Source organism: Coregonus clupeaformis, chromosome 31 (assembly GCF_020615455.1).
Source record: "Coregonus clupeaformis isolate EN_2021a chromosome 31, ASM2061545v1, whole genome shotgun sequence".
Lineage (NCBI taxonomy): Eukaryota > Metazoa > Chordata > Actinopteri > Salmoniformes > Salmonidae > Coregonus > Coregonus clupeaformis.
The window spans coordinates 8,971,237-8,988,134 of NC_059222.1; the positions used below are offsets into that span (position 1 = coordinate 8,971,237).

The 16,898-nt window shown below is 44.3% G+C and overlaps 1 pseudogene; it reads left to right on the plus strand.

The window, feature by feature from the left end:
• LOC121547034 overlaps window positions 1–12,944 on the plus strand; it is a 52,219-nt pseudogene extending 39,275 nt beyond the window's left edge.
• The last annotated feature ends 3,954 nt before the right edge of the window (window positions 12,945–16,898 follow it).

Consider the following 16,898-nt stretch of genomic DNA (forward strand, 5'->3'; position numbering starts at 1 on the left):
GTTTCCAGCTTGTCTTGCCTGATCTGTGCTCGCTCTTCCGCCTCCATTTGGAGCAGTGTCGAGCGGACATCCATCCTGGCATCACTGTCAGTCAGTGGGGAGAGTGGGTCAAAACGGGGCAATGTGGCTGGAGCCTTAGCCTCGTCCTCAGACACCGATGGGCTTACAGGAGCAGCAACCACATCCCCTACAGGAGCAGCAGGGTCCGGCGGCGGTAATTCAAGCACTCGCTCGTTCAATAATATCTCTAACACTGCTTTCCTAACTTCTGCTTTCACTAAAACCCTTGATATGGGTACAGAAAAGTGGTCAGCCAAAGCCTGTAGATCCACTCTACGGCAATTCTCAAAAACCTCCCACGTAGGGTTTTCCAAAAATGCATCCAACTCAAAAGTAGCCATCCTAAACTAGCAACACGAGCCGACGAATACTGAACACAAAAAAAACAGGTAGTTACAGCTGCCAAGCTCAACACTGAACCAGACACTAACTAATTTGCATGAGTATCAATGAGATAGAGCCCAGACGAGCCCCCACATTATGTTACGAACCCCGTGGCTTTAAACATCTAGGGTGGATGGAGAAGAGACCCGTAACATAATTCATGCAAATTAGAATCGTGACATGGAACAGTGAGAACAAAAACTACACAACAACCATAAACTACCGTCAAACATAAAAGGTTTATTTTTGAACACACGGTAAAGGTTTGGGAAAAAGGGCTGAGCAGGACCCAAGAAATGAAACAATAGTGTAAAACACCCCTAAACTGATCTTGCCTGCCTCAAGAACCGCTAAGCTACTGCTAATCATACAAAAGTACAGTGGGTGGTCCGCTCAGGTCTAACTAGTGTTTTTAGACAGTTTTCTTCCTACGGGTAATGTACGCCCAAGGGCAACTTGCTTAAATTCCCCTTTTCCCAGAAACACACAAAGTTACCAAACAGAGTAACCAGCAAATGAGTGAGTACACAAAACACCACAGTATCCATACTCACATACGAAAAATAGTCTAACAAAGTTACCAAACAGAGTAACCAGCAACTTAGTGAGTAAACAAAACACAGGACACCACAGTATCCATACTCACATACGAAAAATAGTCTCTAACAAAATTACCAACTTTCCGGCTTTTAAACAATGGGATGTGTGATTGAAAAACCAGAAACAGGTGGTGCAATGCAGAGGAATGTTCACTGATTGGTCCACCTTAGCAATCAGCAGACACCCCAACGACCACCAATCAGGAACATACAGGACACCTGTGATTAGGGCAGAAGGAGAGGAAAAACAAAAAAAGACACAGGATACCTGTATCCGTAACAAGGTGTAAAAGCCGAAATGTATGCTGTTTTTTTGTTTAGCACTTTGCACTTTCCCCGTTTTGCATTCCTTAGAGCATGGATTAAAAAAATATGCATCTCGGCCTCCTTGTTTTTTTTATTTTTCGTGGTTTGAACTGAGATATTTTTTCTCACACGCACCATTCATTCTAGCCTGAGTGCAAACGTTCAACACTTCTATTCAGGAACAGATTGTGTAAGATTTAAAGAATGATGTCAGGTTCTGCTCTTTTTACCAACATGTCAAGCTCATATAAAAATAATATCAAGATGAAGTTGTTTAACTCATCCACACTAATATTTCCCCAGTTGTTATACTAGTACAGTGATAGACTAGAGCCTAGGGAATTGGAGTGTTGAAGGCCCAATGCTGCGTTTTTATTTCAATATCAAATCATTTCTAGGTAACATTTAAGTTCCTTACTGTGATTGTTTTAAATTAAAATGGTAAAAAAAAAGAAACAAAAATAGCTTCTTAGCAAGAGCAATGTCTCAAGCAAGAATTTAGCTAGGAAAAATCTTGCTTGAGTGGTCTGAGTGGGGAGAGGAAAACGGAAAACTTCCTGTTATTGGCAGAGAGATTTGTAACTCTTTCTTATTGGTCTATTAACTAAATTACCACCTGGTGATGTCACCAGGCAGGCCAAAACTCCATCCCACCAAAACAGGCTAACATTCCAGACGGTCTTTTCAAAGAGCTCTTACACTAAAAGGGTATTATCATAATTTTCACTTTTTCACAGTATTATTGTCACGACTTCCTCCGAAGCTGCCTCCCCTTCTTGTTCGGGCAGGCTTCGGCGTTCATCGTCACCGGCCTTCTAGCCACTGCCGCTCCATATCTCATAATTCCATTTGTCTTGTCTTGTCAGTTACACACACCTGGTTCATATTCCCCTCATTAGTACATGTATAAGTGTTCCCTCTGCCCCCTTATCCTTGTGGGTGATTGTTTCATGTGAGATGAGTGTTAAACGACTGGGCCTTTAACCATCACACTCATACCCTTGTCTGTTTGGAGCCCTGAGATGTACAGTATAATAATATAACACACACACACACAGACAATGTTCTCCCAGTGATGTGAGCCATGTTGTCTACTCTACTGGGGGCCAGTATGAAAATTTTTTTTTGTATAATGTATGCACTCACTAACTGTAAGTCGCTCTGGATAAGAGCGTCTGCTAAATGACAAAAATTTTAATGTAAATGTAATGTACAAGGCTACCATATTGTCTACTGTACATATTGTCTATTCTAAGGCGCCTGTCTGTTCTGGCCTGCAGGCATAGAGCTGTGATCAGCCTCTTCTCTCTGTGTGTTAGCTTGTCTGTTCTGGCCTGTAGGCATATAGCTGTGATCAGCCTCTTCTCTCTGTGTGTTAGCTTGTCTGTTCTGGCCTGCAGGCATAGAGCTGTGATCGGCCTCCTCTCTGTGTGTAACCAGGAGGTGCTGCTATTCCTATCATTCCTAATCATCAGGGTGAGATACGGGTTAGGGTCTCTCAGCTATTGTTTACACAGTGTTTTATTTGTTCTGCTCTGCCTGCATTATACAGCAGTAGGCAGGCAGGCTTCAGTGTATTTTGGTACTAAGACTCCAAAGGAAATATTGAGTTTTTAGAGACAATTTGTTCCTGTTATTGGAAAATTGGCTAGTACCTATGAATAATTTTTCACTGCAGGGCATTTTTTTGTATCCCTAAATAAAGCACAATTTCAAAATAAGTGTTATGTTCCATATGTTTGGGAAAACTGCAGGGGGTAAGAGGGTGTTTTCCCACTGTCTTATTGTTCATGGTAAATAGTCTTATTTCCTAGATGTTACTCATTCCCACATCACTTCCATACGTTACTGTCTGTATATTCTCAGAATGTGTACTGTACCTTGTGTTCCTCGACATCTAGCTATAGAGAGTCTGTTTCCTCCATCTGTTTGTGTGCACGCGTGTGCAGGAAACATTCTCAGGATATATATGTGCATTCTGGCAGCTGCACATATAGGGGGTAAAACCTATTAGTCTTCCCCTGGTTTATCACATACATACTGTTCAGTATAACACATACATACTGTTCAGTATATCACATACATACTGTTCAGTATATCACATACATACTGTTCAGTATATCACATACATAATGTTCAGTATATCACATACATACTGTTCAGTATAACACTTACATACTGTTCAGTATAACACATACATACTGTTCAGTATATCACATACATACTGTTCAGTATATCACATACATACTGTTCAGTATATCACATACATAATGTTCAGTATATCACATACATACTGTTCAGTATAACACTTACATACTGTTCAGTATAACACATACATACTGTTCAGTATATCACATACATACTGTTCAGTATATCACATACATACTGTTCAGTATATCACATACATACTGTTCAGTATAACACATACATACTGTTCAGTATATCACATACATACTGTTCAGAATATCACATACATACTGTTCAGTATATCACATACATACTGTTCAGTATATCACATACATACTGTTTAGTATATCACATAGGCCCTCCATGGAATAGTATACTGCTCCTAACCCAGTTTCTGTTCAGCTATAATAACAATTGTGGTACTCAATCACCTTTGAAATGTGATCAGTGCAGAATTTGAATGGAAAGGTAACTATTATTTTTGTAAAGAGTAGGGTTCAGGTCGTTAAAGTCTCATAGGTATATTTTGGTTAATTTGCCTTTAGTATAGTCAGAGCACCCCACCCCTTCCCTCCACATACAGATTAATAATTAGGATGCCCCCAGCAGTCTCGGTAGTATCTACTCTAGCTCCCATCACAGATTCATGCTACCTTCGTTAGCATTCAGCCCTGTTGTATTCTCTAAAACACATTGGAATTCCCAACATAGCTAATGGCGCTAGAGTTGTACATACAGTAACTCATTAGCGGAGATAGATAAGCCTGTTCTAAGTGTGTTACTCTGCTCTCTCCTCCTTTCCTCTCCTATCCACCCTACCCTGCCACGGGTTCCCAGGCTGAGCTAGGCTGCATCCTTAATGGCACCCTATTCCCTACATAGTGCACTACTATGGGCCCTGGTCAAAAGTAGTGAACTACACTGCTCAAAAAAATAAAGGGAACACTTAAACAACACAATGTAACTCCAAGTCAATCACACTTCTGTGAAATCAAAACTGTCCACTTAGGAAGCAACACTGATTGACAATAAATGTCACATGCTGTTGTGCAAATGGAATAGACAACAGGTGGAAATTACAGGCAATTAGCAAGACACCCCCAATAAAGAAGTGGTTTTGCAGGTGGTGACCACAGACCACTTCTCAGTTCCTATGCTTCCTGGCTGATGTTTGGTCACTTTTGAATGCTGGCGGTGCTCAGACCCCTTGTGAGACCATATGCTGGTGCGGTAGGCCCTGGGTTCCTCCTAATGCAAGACAATGCTAGACCTCATGTGGCTGGAGTGTGTCAGCAGTTCCTGCAAGAGGAAGGCATTGATGCTATGGACTGGCCCGCCCGTTCCCCAGACCTGAATCCAATTGAGCACATCTGGGACATCATGTCTCGCTTTATCCACCAACGCCACGTTGCACCACAGACTGTGGAGCATGCCCAGGCGTTGTAGGGAGGTCATACAGGCACGTGGAGGCCACACACAATACTGAGCCTCATTTTGACTTGTTTTAAGGACATTACATCAAAGTTGGATCAGCCTGTAGTGTGGTTTTCCACTTTTTGAGGGTGACTCCAAATCCAGACCTCCATGGGTTGATAAATTTGATTTCCATTGATCATTTTTGTGTGATTTTGTTGTCAGCACATTCAACTATGTAAAGAAAAAAGTATTTAGTAAGATTATTTCATTCATTCAGATCTAGGATGTGTTATTTTAGTGTTCCCTTTATTTTTTTGAGCAGTGTATATAGGGAATAGGGCGTAATTTGGGGCGCAATCCTAGTCTCTATCTAACAGCAGCTGAACATTTTCTCTTAAACTAAAGGGACATTTATCATCCCCAGGGATTTGATTAGAGGCAGGAGATAAGACTTTAACCCCCTTGTTTTAAGCCTGAGAGGGTGAGGGATGGAGGTAGGAGATGTATAGCCGTGGGACCAGAGATTGGTGATAATGTAATGTATAGTGTAGCACCAGGTTGCGTGTCAGAGCCCAGGGGACGGGAACCAAAATGAAGTTGTTGAATGTCCAGTGTCCTCTGGGGAATGTGTAACTTGTTGCACGCACATAGACTCTCACTGTTCAATTTAGGTGATGGAGGTTTCGGTGTGTTTACGGACTGGGAAAGATGAGGGTTCTCTCTCTACTGTATTGTGTCGGACTCTGAAGTCATTTCTATTGAATGGGCATCCATAGATGCATGAGCATTGTTATTCCTCGTGCTCTCAGAATGGGGGACGTTTTAAGGGATACTGAGATATTTTACTTACCCAGAGTCAGATGACCTCATGGACCCATTTTTATGTCTCTGTGTGCAGTATGAAGGAAGTTAGTGGTAGTTTCACAAGCCAATACTAACTAGCATTAGCGCAATGACTGGAAGTCTACAGGTACAGTAGCATTGCTCGCAGTATCCTTTTAACTACGTATAAGATGATGTAAAGTTGAATCCATGTTTCCTTTGTGTTGTCAAGCATGATGTGAATTGACATAAGGCAAGTACTACTACTATGACCAAGATGAGTTGTGTGTTTCCCCATTCATATCTCATGATTTAGTATTCGATTTAGTATTCATGAGGGCCCATAATACAGTGCCTTGCAAAAGTATTCATCCCCCTTGGCGTTTTTCCTATTTTGTTGCATTACAACCTGTAATTTAAATTGATTTTTATTTGGATTTCATGTAATGGACATAAACAAAATAGTCCAAATTGGTGAAGTGAAATGAAAAATAAAGTCCACCTGTGTGCAATCTAAGTGTCACATGATCTGTCACATGATCTCAGTATATATACACCTGTTCTGAAATGCCCCAGAGTCATCGGCAGGGACTGGGAAACTGGTCAGAATTGAAGGAATGATGGATGGCGCTAAATACAGGGAAAGTCTTGAGGGAAACCTGTTTCAGTCATCCAGACATTTGAGACTGGGACGGAGGTTCACCTTCCAGCAGGACAATGACCCCTCAATCCAATTGAGAATCTGTGGTATGACTTAAAGATTACTGTACTCCAGCGGAACCCATCCAACTTGAAGGAGCTGGAGCAGTTTTGCTCCAGCTCCTTCAGTGGCTAGATGTGCCAAGCTTATAGAGACATACCCCAAGATACTTGCAGCTGTAATTGCTGCAAAAGGTGGCTCTACAAAGTATTTACTTTGGGGGGGTGAATAGTTATGCATGCTCAAGTTTTCAGTTTTTTTGTCTTAGTTCTTGTTTGTTTCACACACAAAAAATATTTTGCATCTTCAAAGTGGTAGGTATGTTGTGTAAATCAAATGATACAAACCCCCCAAAAATCCATTTTAATTCCAGGTTGTAAGGCAACAAAATAGGAAAAATGCCAAGGGGGGTGAATACTTTCACAAGCCACTGTATCTGGCCCTCTGCCCTCCCTAAATCGTGGCATTGAATGTTTCAGCAGACTTTTAGCCCTCCATAACTGCCTACGAGACTATTGCAGCTCTGTGGGTGTAACATTTATTGACAATTTTGATACCTTCTGGAAACAAAGCTTGTTTTATAAGGAGGATGGTGTCGTGATGTGACTTATTTTAATGTATGACTGTTATTTATCGAATCACCTACAGTGGGGAAAAAAGTATTTAGTCAGCCACCAATTGTGCAAGTTCTCCCACTTAAAAAGATGAGAGAGGCCTGTAATTTTCATCATAGGTACACGTCAACTATGACAGACAAATTGAGATTTTTTTTCTCCAGAAAATCACATTGTAGGATTTTTTATGAATTTATTTGCAAATTATGGTGGAAAATAAGTATTTGGTCACCTACAAACAAGCAAGATTTCTGGCTCTCACAGACCTGTAACTTCTTCTTTAAGAGGCTCCTCTGTCCTCCACTTGTTACCTGTATTAATGGCACCTGTTTGAACTTGTTATCAGTATAAAATACACCTGTCCACAACCTCAAACAGTCACACTCCAAACTCCACTATGGCCAAGACCAAAGAGCTGTCAAAGGACACCAGAAACAAAATTGTAGACCTGCACCAGGCTGGGAAGACTGAATCTGCAATAGGTAAGCAGCTTGGTTTGAAGAAATCAACTGTGGGAGCAATTATTAGGAAATGGAAGACATACAAGACCACTGATAATCTCCCTCGATCTGGGGCTCCACGCAAGATCTCACCCCGTGGGGTCAAAATGATCACAAGGGGGGACCTAGTGAATGACCTGCAGAGAGCTGGGACCAGAGCGTGTCCCTCTGCTTAAGCCAGTACATGTCCAGGCCCGTCTGAAGTTTGCTAGAGTGCATTTGGATGATCCAGAAGAGGATTGGAAGAATGTCAGATGAAACCAAAATAGAACTTTTTGGTAAAAACTCAACTCGTCGTGTTTGGAGGACAAAGAATGCTGAGTTGCATCCAAAGAACACCATACCTACTGTGAAGCATGGGGGTGGAAACATTATGCTTTGGGGCTGTTTTTCTGCAAAGGGACCAGGACGACTGATCCGTGTAAAGGAAAGAATGAATGGGGCCATGTATCATGAGATTTTGAGTGAAAACCTCCTTCCATCAGCAAGGGCATTGAAGATTAAACGTGGCTGGGTCTTTCAGCATGACAATGATCCCAAACACACCGCCCGGGGCAACGAAGGAGTGGCTTTGTAAGAAGCATTTCAAGGTCCTGGAGTGGCCTAGCCAGTCTCCAGATCTCAACCCCATAGAAAATCTTTGGAGGGAGTTGAAAGTCCGTGTTGCCCAGCGACAGCCCCAAAACATCACTGCTCTAGAGGAGATCTGCATGGAGGAATGGGCCAAAATACCAGCAACAGTGTGTGAAAACCTTGTGAAGACTTACAGAAAACGTTTGACCTGTGTCATTGCCAACAAAGGGTATATAACAAAGTATTGAGAAACTTTTGTTATTGACCAAATACTTATTTTCCACCATAATTTGCAAATAAATTCATTAAAAGTCCTACAATGTGATTTTCTGGGAAAGAAATTCTCATTTTGTCTGTCATAGTTGACGTGTACCTATGATGAAAATTACACGCCTCTCTCATCTTTTTAAGTGGGAGAACTTGCACAATTGGTGGCTGACTTTTTTCCCCCACTGTGTTAACTGGTTTTTCATTTCTCCCTGGCCCTTCATTGATGTTACTGAGAGTGGAGAGCTGGAGAATGTACATATCTGGTTTCCCAGGCAGGTGGAAATGTATACTGTTTTGTTACTGATAGAGAGTAGAAATCAGAAATCACTTCGGAATAAGTCTCTGGATAAAAGGCAAGGATGGAAAACAGCTGGACTGCAGCCTCCAAGGACTGAAGCTGTGCACCTCTGATCTACTCCCACACACCACAGGAACACACAGTACAGTAGTAGTTACAATAGCAGTGTGTGTGGGGTGACATTGGAAAGGGATCCTGAGACAGAGGCTGAGTCCCAAATGGCACTCTGTTCCCTATATATTGCACTACTTTTCATCATGAAAAGGACTGGTTAAAAGTAGTCCTCTGTATTGGGTGCCATTTGGGAAGAAGTAAGAGAGCGATATGTTGGATGAGTGATTTATCTCTCAGGCCCAGGCTATAGATGAGAATCCCCACACTAGCTACTTCATTTTGTACCTCCCTCTGTCATGCAAATTATCTACAGCTAGACACGCTTTCATTATGAATTATTTCCAGTTCAATACTCTAATGACACCCGCCCTCTACCGCACACACAAAGGGTGCGAATGCACGCGCATTCACACACACACACGTGCACACACACACTCTGCACAGTCTTACAGATGTGTCAGTGACATCTCTGTTGAGGGGCGAACAGTGTGAGAGTGGGAGTTACAGGGTCCTTACCTGGAGAGGATGGAGATTTGCCCTTGAAGAAATCAATGATCTGAACAGGTTGGATCACTTATTTATCCAATCCTTTTAATGAAGTGGTCAGGAAAAACTCCTAAGGGAAACAGCCAGTGCTCTTGAGTTTCCCTGTCTGGTGTTGAGTGGGACTGACTGACTGGGACATTAGAGCCAGTGACTAATAACACTTGTGAGTGCAGACAGACAGACTGAGTGTGAAGATGTTTATCATGTCATTAATTTCCCATTAGGATTCCCAGCAGGTCTGACTCTAGCTGGAGATATGAATGAGCAAGTAACACTGGCTGTTGACAAGTGATCACCACCAATTCATCCTGATGCTTCACCACGCTATCAAGAGGACCAGAGCAGAGTAGGCTGAATGCTCCTCCTCAACATTGACAGAGGTGTTAAAAGTGACATGGCTTGCTTTATGCATAATAATTCTAATTCTAATTCTTTGGTTTTATGAGCTCATTACATGATGGTGTAAAGCTGATGCATTGAAATTAATTTAGGATGATTTTATCGTAACATAGCTTTTTATTTTTATTCTAGGGTACCTAGAGTTTTCTCAACTCCAGTGTTCCAGACAATGATAGGATGGTTGTGTAAGGTTTGTGACAGCCAAACCCTCAGATCGTGATACCCTTCAAGCATTAGGCAGGGTAGGCACAGTTCCTGTCCTGCTGTGCCAACTGAAGATAGAACAAATACTAAATAGAGCTCTTACAACTCCCTATTCTCAACAATGAATCACAAATAATGTACACAATACATTTCTATCTGAACACTCTGAACTGTTCTGTCTCACGCATTGATAATCCCAAGGTAGGACATCACAATGGGAAACGTCTTTCACACAAAGAAAGAGAGAGGGAGAAAGAGATAGGTAGAGAGAGAGGTAGAAAGAGAGAGAGGTATGGCTGATTCAGACTGGGCTGGCTGGTTGCCTGCTGTCTAGCTTTCTCTCTCTCTGTATCTCCCCATCTCTTCCCTCTCACTCACTATCTCTCCCTCCTTCCTAGCGCGCCATCTTTCTCCTTCCCTCTCACTCCTTCCTAGCTCTCTCTCTCTCCCTCCCTCTCCCCTCTCGTTCTGATGTGTTTAATTATGACAGTCTTCTGGATGCAGCTCTACTGAGATGGTCCTCAGAGGAAACCATACTGGTTTAAAAAGTACATACATTTCTTTCTTCTTTCGTCTAGCTGATTCACTTCTTCATCTTATTATTCCTCCTGAGAATTGCTTTTTTTCTCTCTCTCTGATGCTTACGTCATGTTGCTGTCGTTTGCATTTTCTTAATCTATTAGGGGCGGCAGAAAGGTTGAGAAATGCGTACAGTACTTGCATGCTGGTTGATATGTTGATGAGTGATGTTCAACTTTTGAGAATGTTTCCCCCCCTGTAATTACAGTATGATTAATCCTAGTGATTAAAATCTAGATCAAACGTTACCCTCTGTTGTTGTTTTTGGTTTCTCTAGGTTTAGGTTTGGAAGGCTTGTCTAATTGTAGTTCTGTTGGACTGTTAGAGGACTGCAGTATTGGCAGTGTACACACACACGCGCGCACACACACACATTAACCCCCACCTTAGTTGGCAGACCCTCTGTGGTTGAGTGGGAGCTGTCGTAGTGTCCTAAATGACTTTGCCGTGGGGTACCACAGGAAAACAGAGGGGTGCATTGGCATAACTATACGCTAGGACCATAGCCTTTGGGTTTTGATTGCAAAGGAATTTAGCCTGCAAAAATAATATGTTTATCATACATTTTCATCTAAATTCGATTAATTATTCAATGGTGCAGTGTGTGCACCCACTGTTTTGCTATTAATATAACTTATATTTATTTTCTCAGTGATAATCCCAAGAGTGTTTTTGGTGATATGCACTGTGCAGGACAAATGTCTGTAGAATCTGAATGTTGCTGATCAGAAAAAAAAGGCTGTTCTTGGAAAGCAACTCCAGGGTTTTCTGGATGTTATTTTAGTGTTATGGATCGATTTCCAGGACATGAGTGATGTCTTCATTTGTACTGTAGACCGGAATTGAGGTTCTTTGTTGCCAGCTTTTGCCAGTTTTCATTATATCCTTGGCATCTGTTGTGTTTATGGTGTATTACTTCAGAGGAATGGCAGCAAGCGAGCAGCAGTCTAGCTACTGCTCTACTGTTAGAAACGGAACATCTTACTTCCTCTGTCTGCCAAAACCTGGATTGAACTCACAGTAGAGCATGCACGCACACACATGCCCACACCTTCACAAAAAGAGAAAACTCATTTATGCTTCTTATTCAGACTGGGGCTTGCTTGGCCAACCAGTGTGAGTGTGCAATCAGTTCACTGCCTTCTATTTCGCTGCAGAAACAGAGCGCTGCAGAAACACCGCTTCAGGGGAAGTGATAGCAATCATTTCAATAATGACGATGACGACTGTGATGGAAAATAAATTGAAAAAAAAAACGTACCCCCGAGTAACAGTTTCTACATTTTCCAAAAATATTCTAAAAATGAGTTCAGTTTCTCTGCTTGCTCTCGCTCTTTCTTTCCCTCGCTCTCTCTGTCTCCCCTCTCCCACCCCCTCCCTCTCTCCTTTCTCAGGCGTTCGCTTTCAGTCTATCTGACAGATATGGCATAGCCAATGATCTCATTATGCAATTATATTGAGCTAATATGAATATATTGCTATGATATGCAGAGCAGATACCCTTATCAGGGACAATTTGCATATGTTACATTTAGCTCTGCATATGCATGTAGACAGGATGCAGACTGGAGCTGTTGTCACATCTCCTCCCGTTGCTCCCCTCCGGCGCTCTGATTCGCCGGTCTACTGAGCCACCGGTCTGAGAGCACCACCTCGGCAACACCGGAATGGAAACCCAACGCACCCTAATCACCTCCAGCGCACCTGCACCTCATCATCTCATCACCACCCCTATTTAGCCCTGGACTGTTCTGTATGATGTTGTGTGTGATTGTTAAGCTTCGTGTCATTTACTCTATGTTTGTTATTTCTCTTTCTCATTGTTAAGTAAAGCTTGACCTTGTTAATTCCTGCATCTGCGTCCTGCCTCTTCGTATACTCAGTACTCGTCACAGCTGTATGGAGGAACAGAACAAGATTTCAACAACAACACCAACAGAGCCAGACACCAGACAGACACCATGTCACCTAAGGTTAATAAATGCTAATAAATTATTAATCGATACTGTCAATACTTTTTGGGGTTACTGTTTTCTTTTGGACAAAACACCAATATTGTGAATGGGCATAACAGGTCTTGTGAGTGTAGAGTCAAATAGATCTCATTTCAAAAGCTTTGATGATAACCCTCCTCTTCCTCACACTCGCTCTCTCTCTCTCTGTGTTGTGCTGTGTAGGAGAGAAGGCGGTGTTCTCCGGCCACTACCACCGTAACGCGGGGGGGGCTCCAAAACGGCCTGGACATGAGCTCCGCTATAGGCTGCCAGGGTGGTGGTAGTGACCGCCGACCAGGTCATCCATCGCTACCACAGCCTGGAGCAGCTCAGTGGGCGGGGCATGGACGAGGACCTCAGGAAACTACAGAAGGCCTGAGCCAATCAGAGGAGAGGACATGCTCCGGACCATAAAACATCAGGGCCCAATTCATAAAGCATCTCAGAGTAGGAGTGCTGATCTAGGATCAGGTCTCCCTTTTTATTCCTTATGATTTCAAAGGCAAAACTGATCCAGCACTGCTACTCTGAATCTGTGAATACTGACTGAGGGCCAGAACACCAGACAGTGGAGAGAAAGTCTTAATGGACCACAATGGAAATAAGCTTTTAAGCTTTATTGTCACGCCCTGGCTCTGGGGACTCTGAAATGTTGAGCCAGAGTGTGTAGTTTCTGTGTTATATTTTCTATGTTGATGTTCTAGATCGTTTAGATCTATGTTGGCTAGGTGGTTCCCAATCAGAGGCAGCTGTATCTCGTTGTCTCTGATTGGGGACCATACTAAGCAGCCTGTTTGGCACTAGTCGGTGTGGGATCTTGTTCCGTAAAGGTTTGTTTTGTGTAACCTAGGACTTCACGTATCGTTTGTTTGTTGTTTTGTGTCGTGTTAAGTACTTAATAAAATGTACGCTTATCACGCTGCGCCTTGGTCCGTATCTTCCGTTAACGATCGTGACAGAAGGTCCCACCAAAAGAGGACCAAGCAGCGTGTCCAGGAACAGACAGCCTGGACCTGGGAGGAGATCCTGGACGGGAAGGGATCCTGGACTTGGGAGGAGATTCAGGCCGGAATGGATCGCCGTCCTTGGGAGGAGACTGTGGAGGCGCGCTATAGAGAGGAGCAGCGGCAACGCAGAGGATACCGGCCGAGGAGGAAGCCCGAGAGACAGCCCCAATAATTTTTTTTGGGGGGGCTAAAAGGGTGGTTGGCGGAGCCTAGGGTTAGAGCAGAGCCAACTCCCCGTACTCAGGCTAGGAAGCGTGTGACTGGGCAGGCTCCGTGTTATGCGGAGCCACGTACTGTGCCGCGAGTGTTCCGGCACAGTCCTGTACGTCCTGTGCTAGCACCACGCACGTGTCGTGCAAAGATGGGCATTCAGCCAGGACGGGGTGTGCCGGCTCAATGCTCGTGGTCTCCAGTACGCCTCCTCGGTCCCGTATATCCTGCGCCAGTGCCACATGCTGTGCTGATGCCTCACACGTATTGTGTGGAAGTAGGCATTCAGCCAGGACGGGTTGTGTCAGCTCTCCGCTCTCCAGCCCGGCCTGTTCCTGCTCCCCGCACCAAGCCAGTGGTGCGTGTTCCCAGTCTGGTCCGGCCTGTTCCTGTCCCTCGCGCCAAGCCAGTGGTGCGCGTCGCCAGCTTGGTCCGGCCTGTTCCTGTCCCTCGCGCCAAGCCAGTGGTGCGCGTCGCCAGCCCGGTCCGGCCTGTTCCTGGCCCTCGCGCCAAGCCAGTGGTGCGTGTCGCCAGCCCGGTCCGGCCTGTTCCTGCCCCTCGCGCCAAGCCAGTGGTGCGCTGTCGCCAGTCCGGTCCGGCCTGTTCCTGCCCCTCGCGCCAAGCCAGTGGTGCGCGTCGCCAGCCCGGTCCGGCCTGTTCCTGCCCCTCGCGCCAAGCCAGTGGTGCGCGTCGCCAGCCCGGTCCGGCCTGTTCCTGCCCTCGCACCAAGCCAGTGGTGCGCGTCGCCAACCCGGTCGGCCTGTTCCTGCTCTCGCACCAAGCCAGTGGTGCGTGTCGCCAGCCGGTCCGGCCTGTTCCTGCCCCTCGCACCAAGCCAGTGGTGCGCGTCGCCAGCCCGGTCCGGCCTGTTCCTGCCCCTCGCACCAAGCCAGTGGTGCGCGTCGTCAGCCCGGTCCGTTCCTGCTCCCCGCACCAAGCCAGTGGTGCATGTGTCCAGTCCGGCACGGCCCGTGCCTGTTCCACCGGTGCCTGGTCCGGCACTGGTCAGCTGCTCCACTCCGAAGCCAGAGCAATCAGCTCCACCGGGGTCTGGTCCAACTCCAGTCAGCGGATCCACTCCGGAGCCTGTACGGTTTGATCCACCGTCGTCGGGGCCAGCTCCAGTCAGCGGTGCCAGACCAGATCAGGGGCGCAACGGGGAGGTGGAGAGAAAGTGGTGGTCACGCCGGAGCCGGATCCGCCTCCGAGGCGGAATGCCCACCCGGCCCCTACCCTGTTGTGTTTGTGTGGCGCGGTCGCAGTCCGCGCTTTGAGGGGGGGTACTGTCACGCCCTGGCTCTGGGGACTCTGAAATGTTGAGCCAGGGTGTGTAGTTTCTGTGTTATATTTTCTATGTTGATGTTCTAGATCGTTTAGATCTATGTTGTCAGGTGGTTCCCAATCAGAGGCAGCTGTATCTCGTTGTCTCTGATTGGGGACCATACTTAGGCAGCCTGTTTGGCACTAGTCGGTGTGGGATCTTGTTCCGTAAAGGTTTGTTTTGTGTAACCTAGGACTTCACGTATCGTTTGTTTGTTGTTTTGTGTCGTGTTAAGTACTTAATAAAATGTACGCTTATCACGCTGCGCCTTGGTCCGTATCTTCCGTTAATGATCGTGACATTTATTGTGTTGTCTTTGATGATTTTCTTAAATTGTATATGATAACTGGCTGGAGACCCTTATGTATGTATTTTTTTTATGGTCTAATAAATTCAATAAATCAATCAATCAAGACCTGTAGCCTACTGTGAATAAGCACTGCCCCATTGTATTGTACAAGGTCATCAGTCGCAGAATGTGCTGGATTTACCTTACTCCAGAGAGGAAAAACGGTTCTACTGTTTAGCATTTTCATGCTTCATGTCCAAATAATTCTAAAGTATTTTAAAATGGTGTTGTCACAATACCAACATTTTACTAACGAAACAGGCCAAGTATCACGATACCGAGTAGTATCGCGATACCACGGGAGGAAAAATGATGTTGGCTAGTGTCCTGTGTGCTCCGCCCACCCCACGCTTGTTCCCATTTTCTAAACGTTATGAGCATGTGCAACACAAAAAACCTGCCACTAGCTATGTTTCTATTAGCTTGTCCAGTGATATTCTGTCGACATTTAGAAAGTTTGCATAGAAAATAGATGCGACATTTGCAGGCTAGGGTGCGTTTCCATTTAACTATCTTGTGTCGATGAAACTTAATGAAGTCACACCCGAGAAAATGAATAATACACTGTCGAATAAAAATGTAGTGGTTGAAGTGTGATATGATGATTTGTGATACAATATTAATTAATGTGTGTAAACTCCTAAGCTGAATGAGTGACAATGAACAGGGACACACCATGTGTTAGTGGTATCACGAGTGAGGAACAGAAGGTCAGTGTGCCAAGATAGATTGGGGGCCACTGGTGCTAATCTTAGGATGGGTGCGTGATGGAATGGCCTGGCTAGGGTGCCACACGACACCAAGGAGAGGAATGATATGTAGGAAGTGAGTGGCAGTTAGTAATAGTTAGCAACTGGGTATGATAAAAGTAGGTTGGAAGGGCATTATATAAGTTGAAAGATTTGGTAAGGAAGTCAGTCATACGATAAGAGGCAAAGCATGTTCGTCTTATTATATGATCCAGTACTGAAATAAATGTAAATCAAACTTCCAACTGCTCTCTTGCATCCTGAACTTCTTAATACCAGAAACTCATCATAACAGATTGCCGTCACAAACACGATACAGTCTACAGACAAACTAACAGGTAAGCAGACTTTCATTCTATTATTATGTTAAAATCTGCTTATCTGTGGTAAAGCTAAGCTGTAACGAACATTTAAAATTCGATATTTTAAAAGGGGGACAATGAGTGGTGTTGAGTTGTGTATAATGGATTTAAGGAGAATATCAAATGGGACAATGACATGGTGCTATGATTCAAAAATATGGTGTGTTTAAAATACTGAGTAAAGGCAAGAGAGGACAAACTAGTGGGTGCAGGACAGAGAGAGTGGATTTGTTTCCGTTAATGTAAAACAGTACATTATAAAATGAGTGGGCGCAGAGTACCCTTAATGTACAGGTACATCAAAAAGAGAGTGGGAATTTAGTCCCGTAATGTAA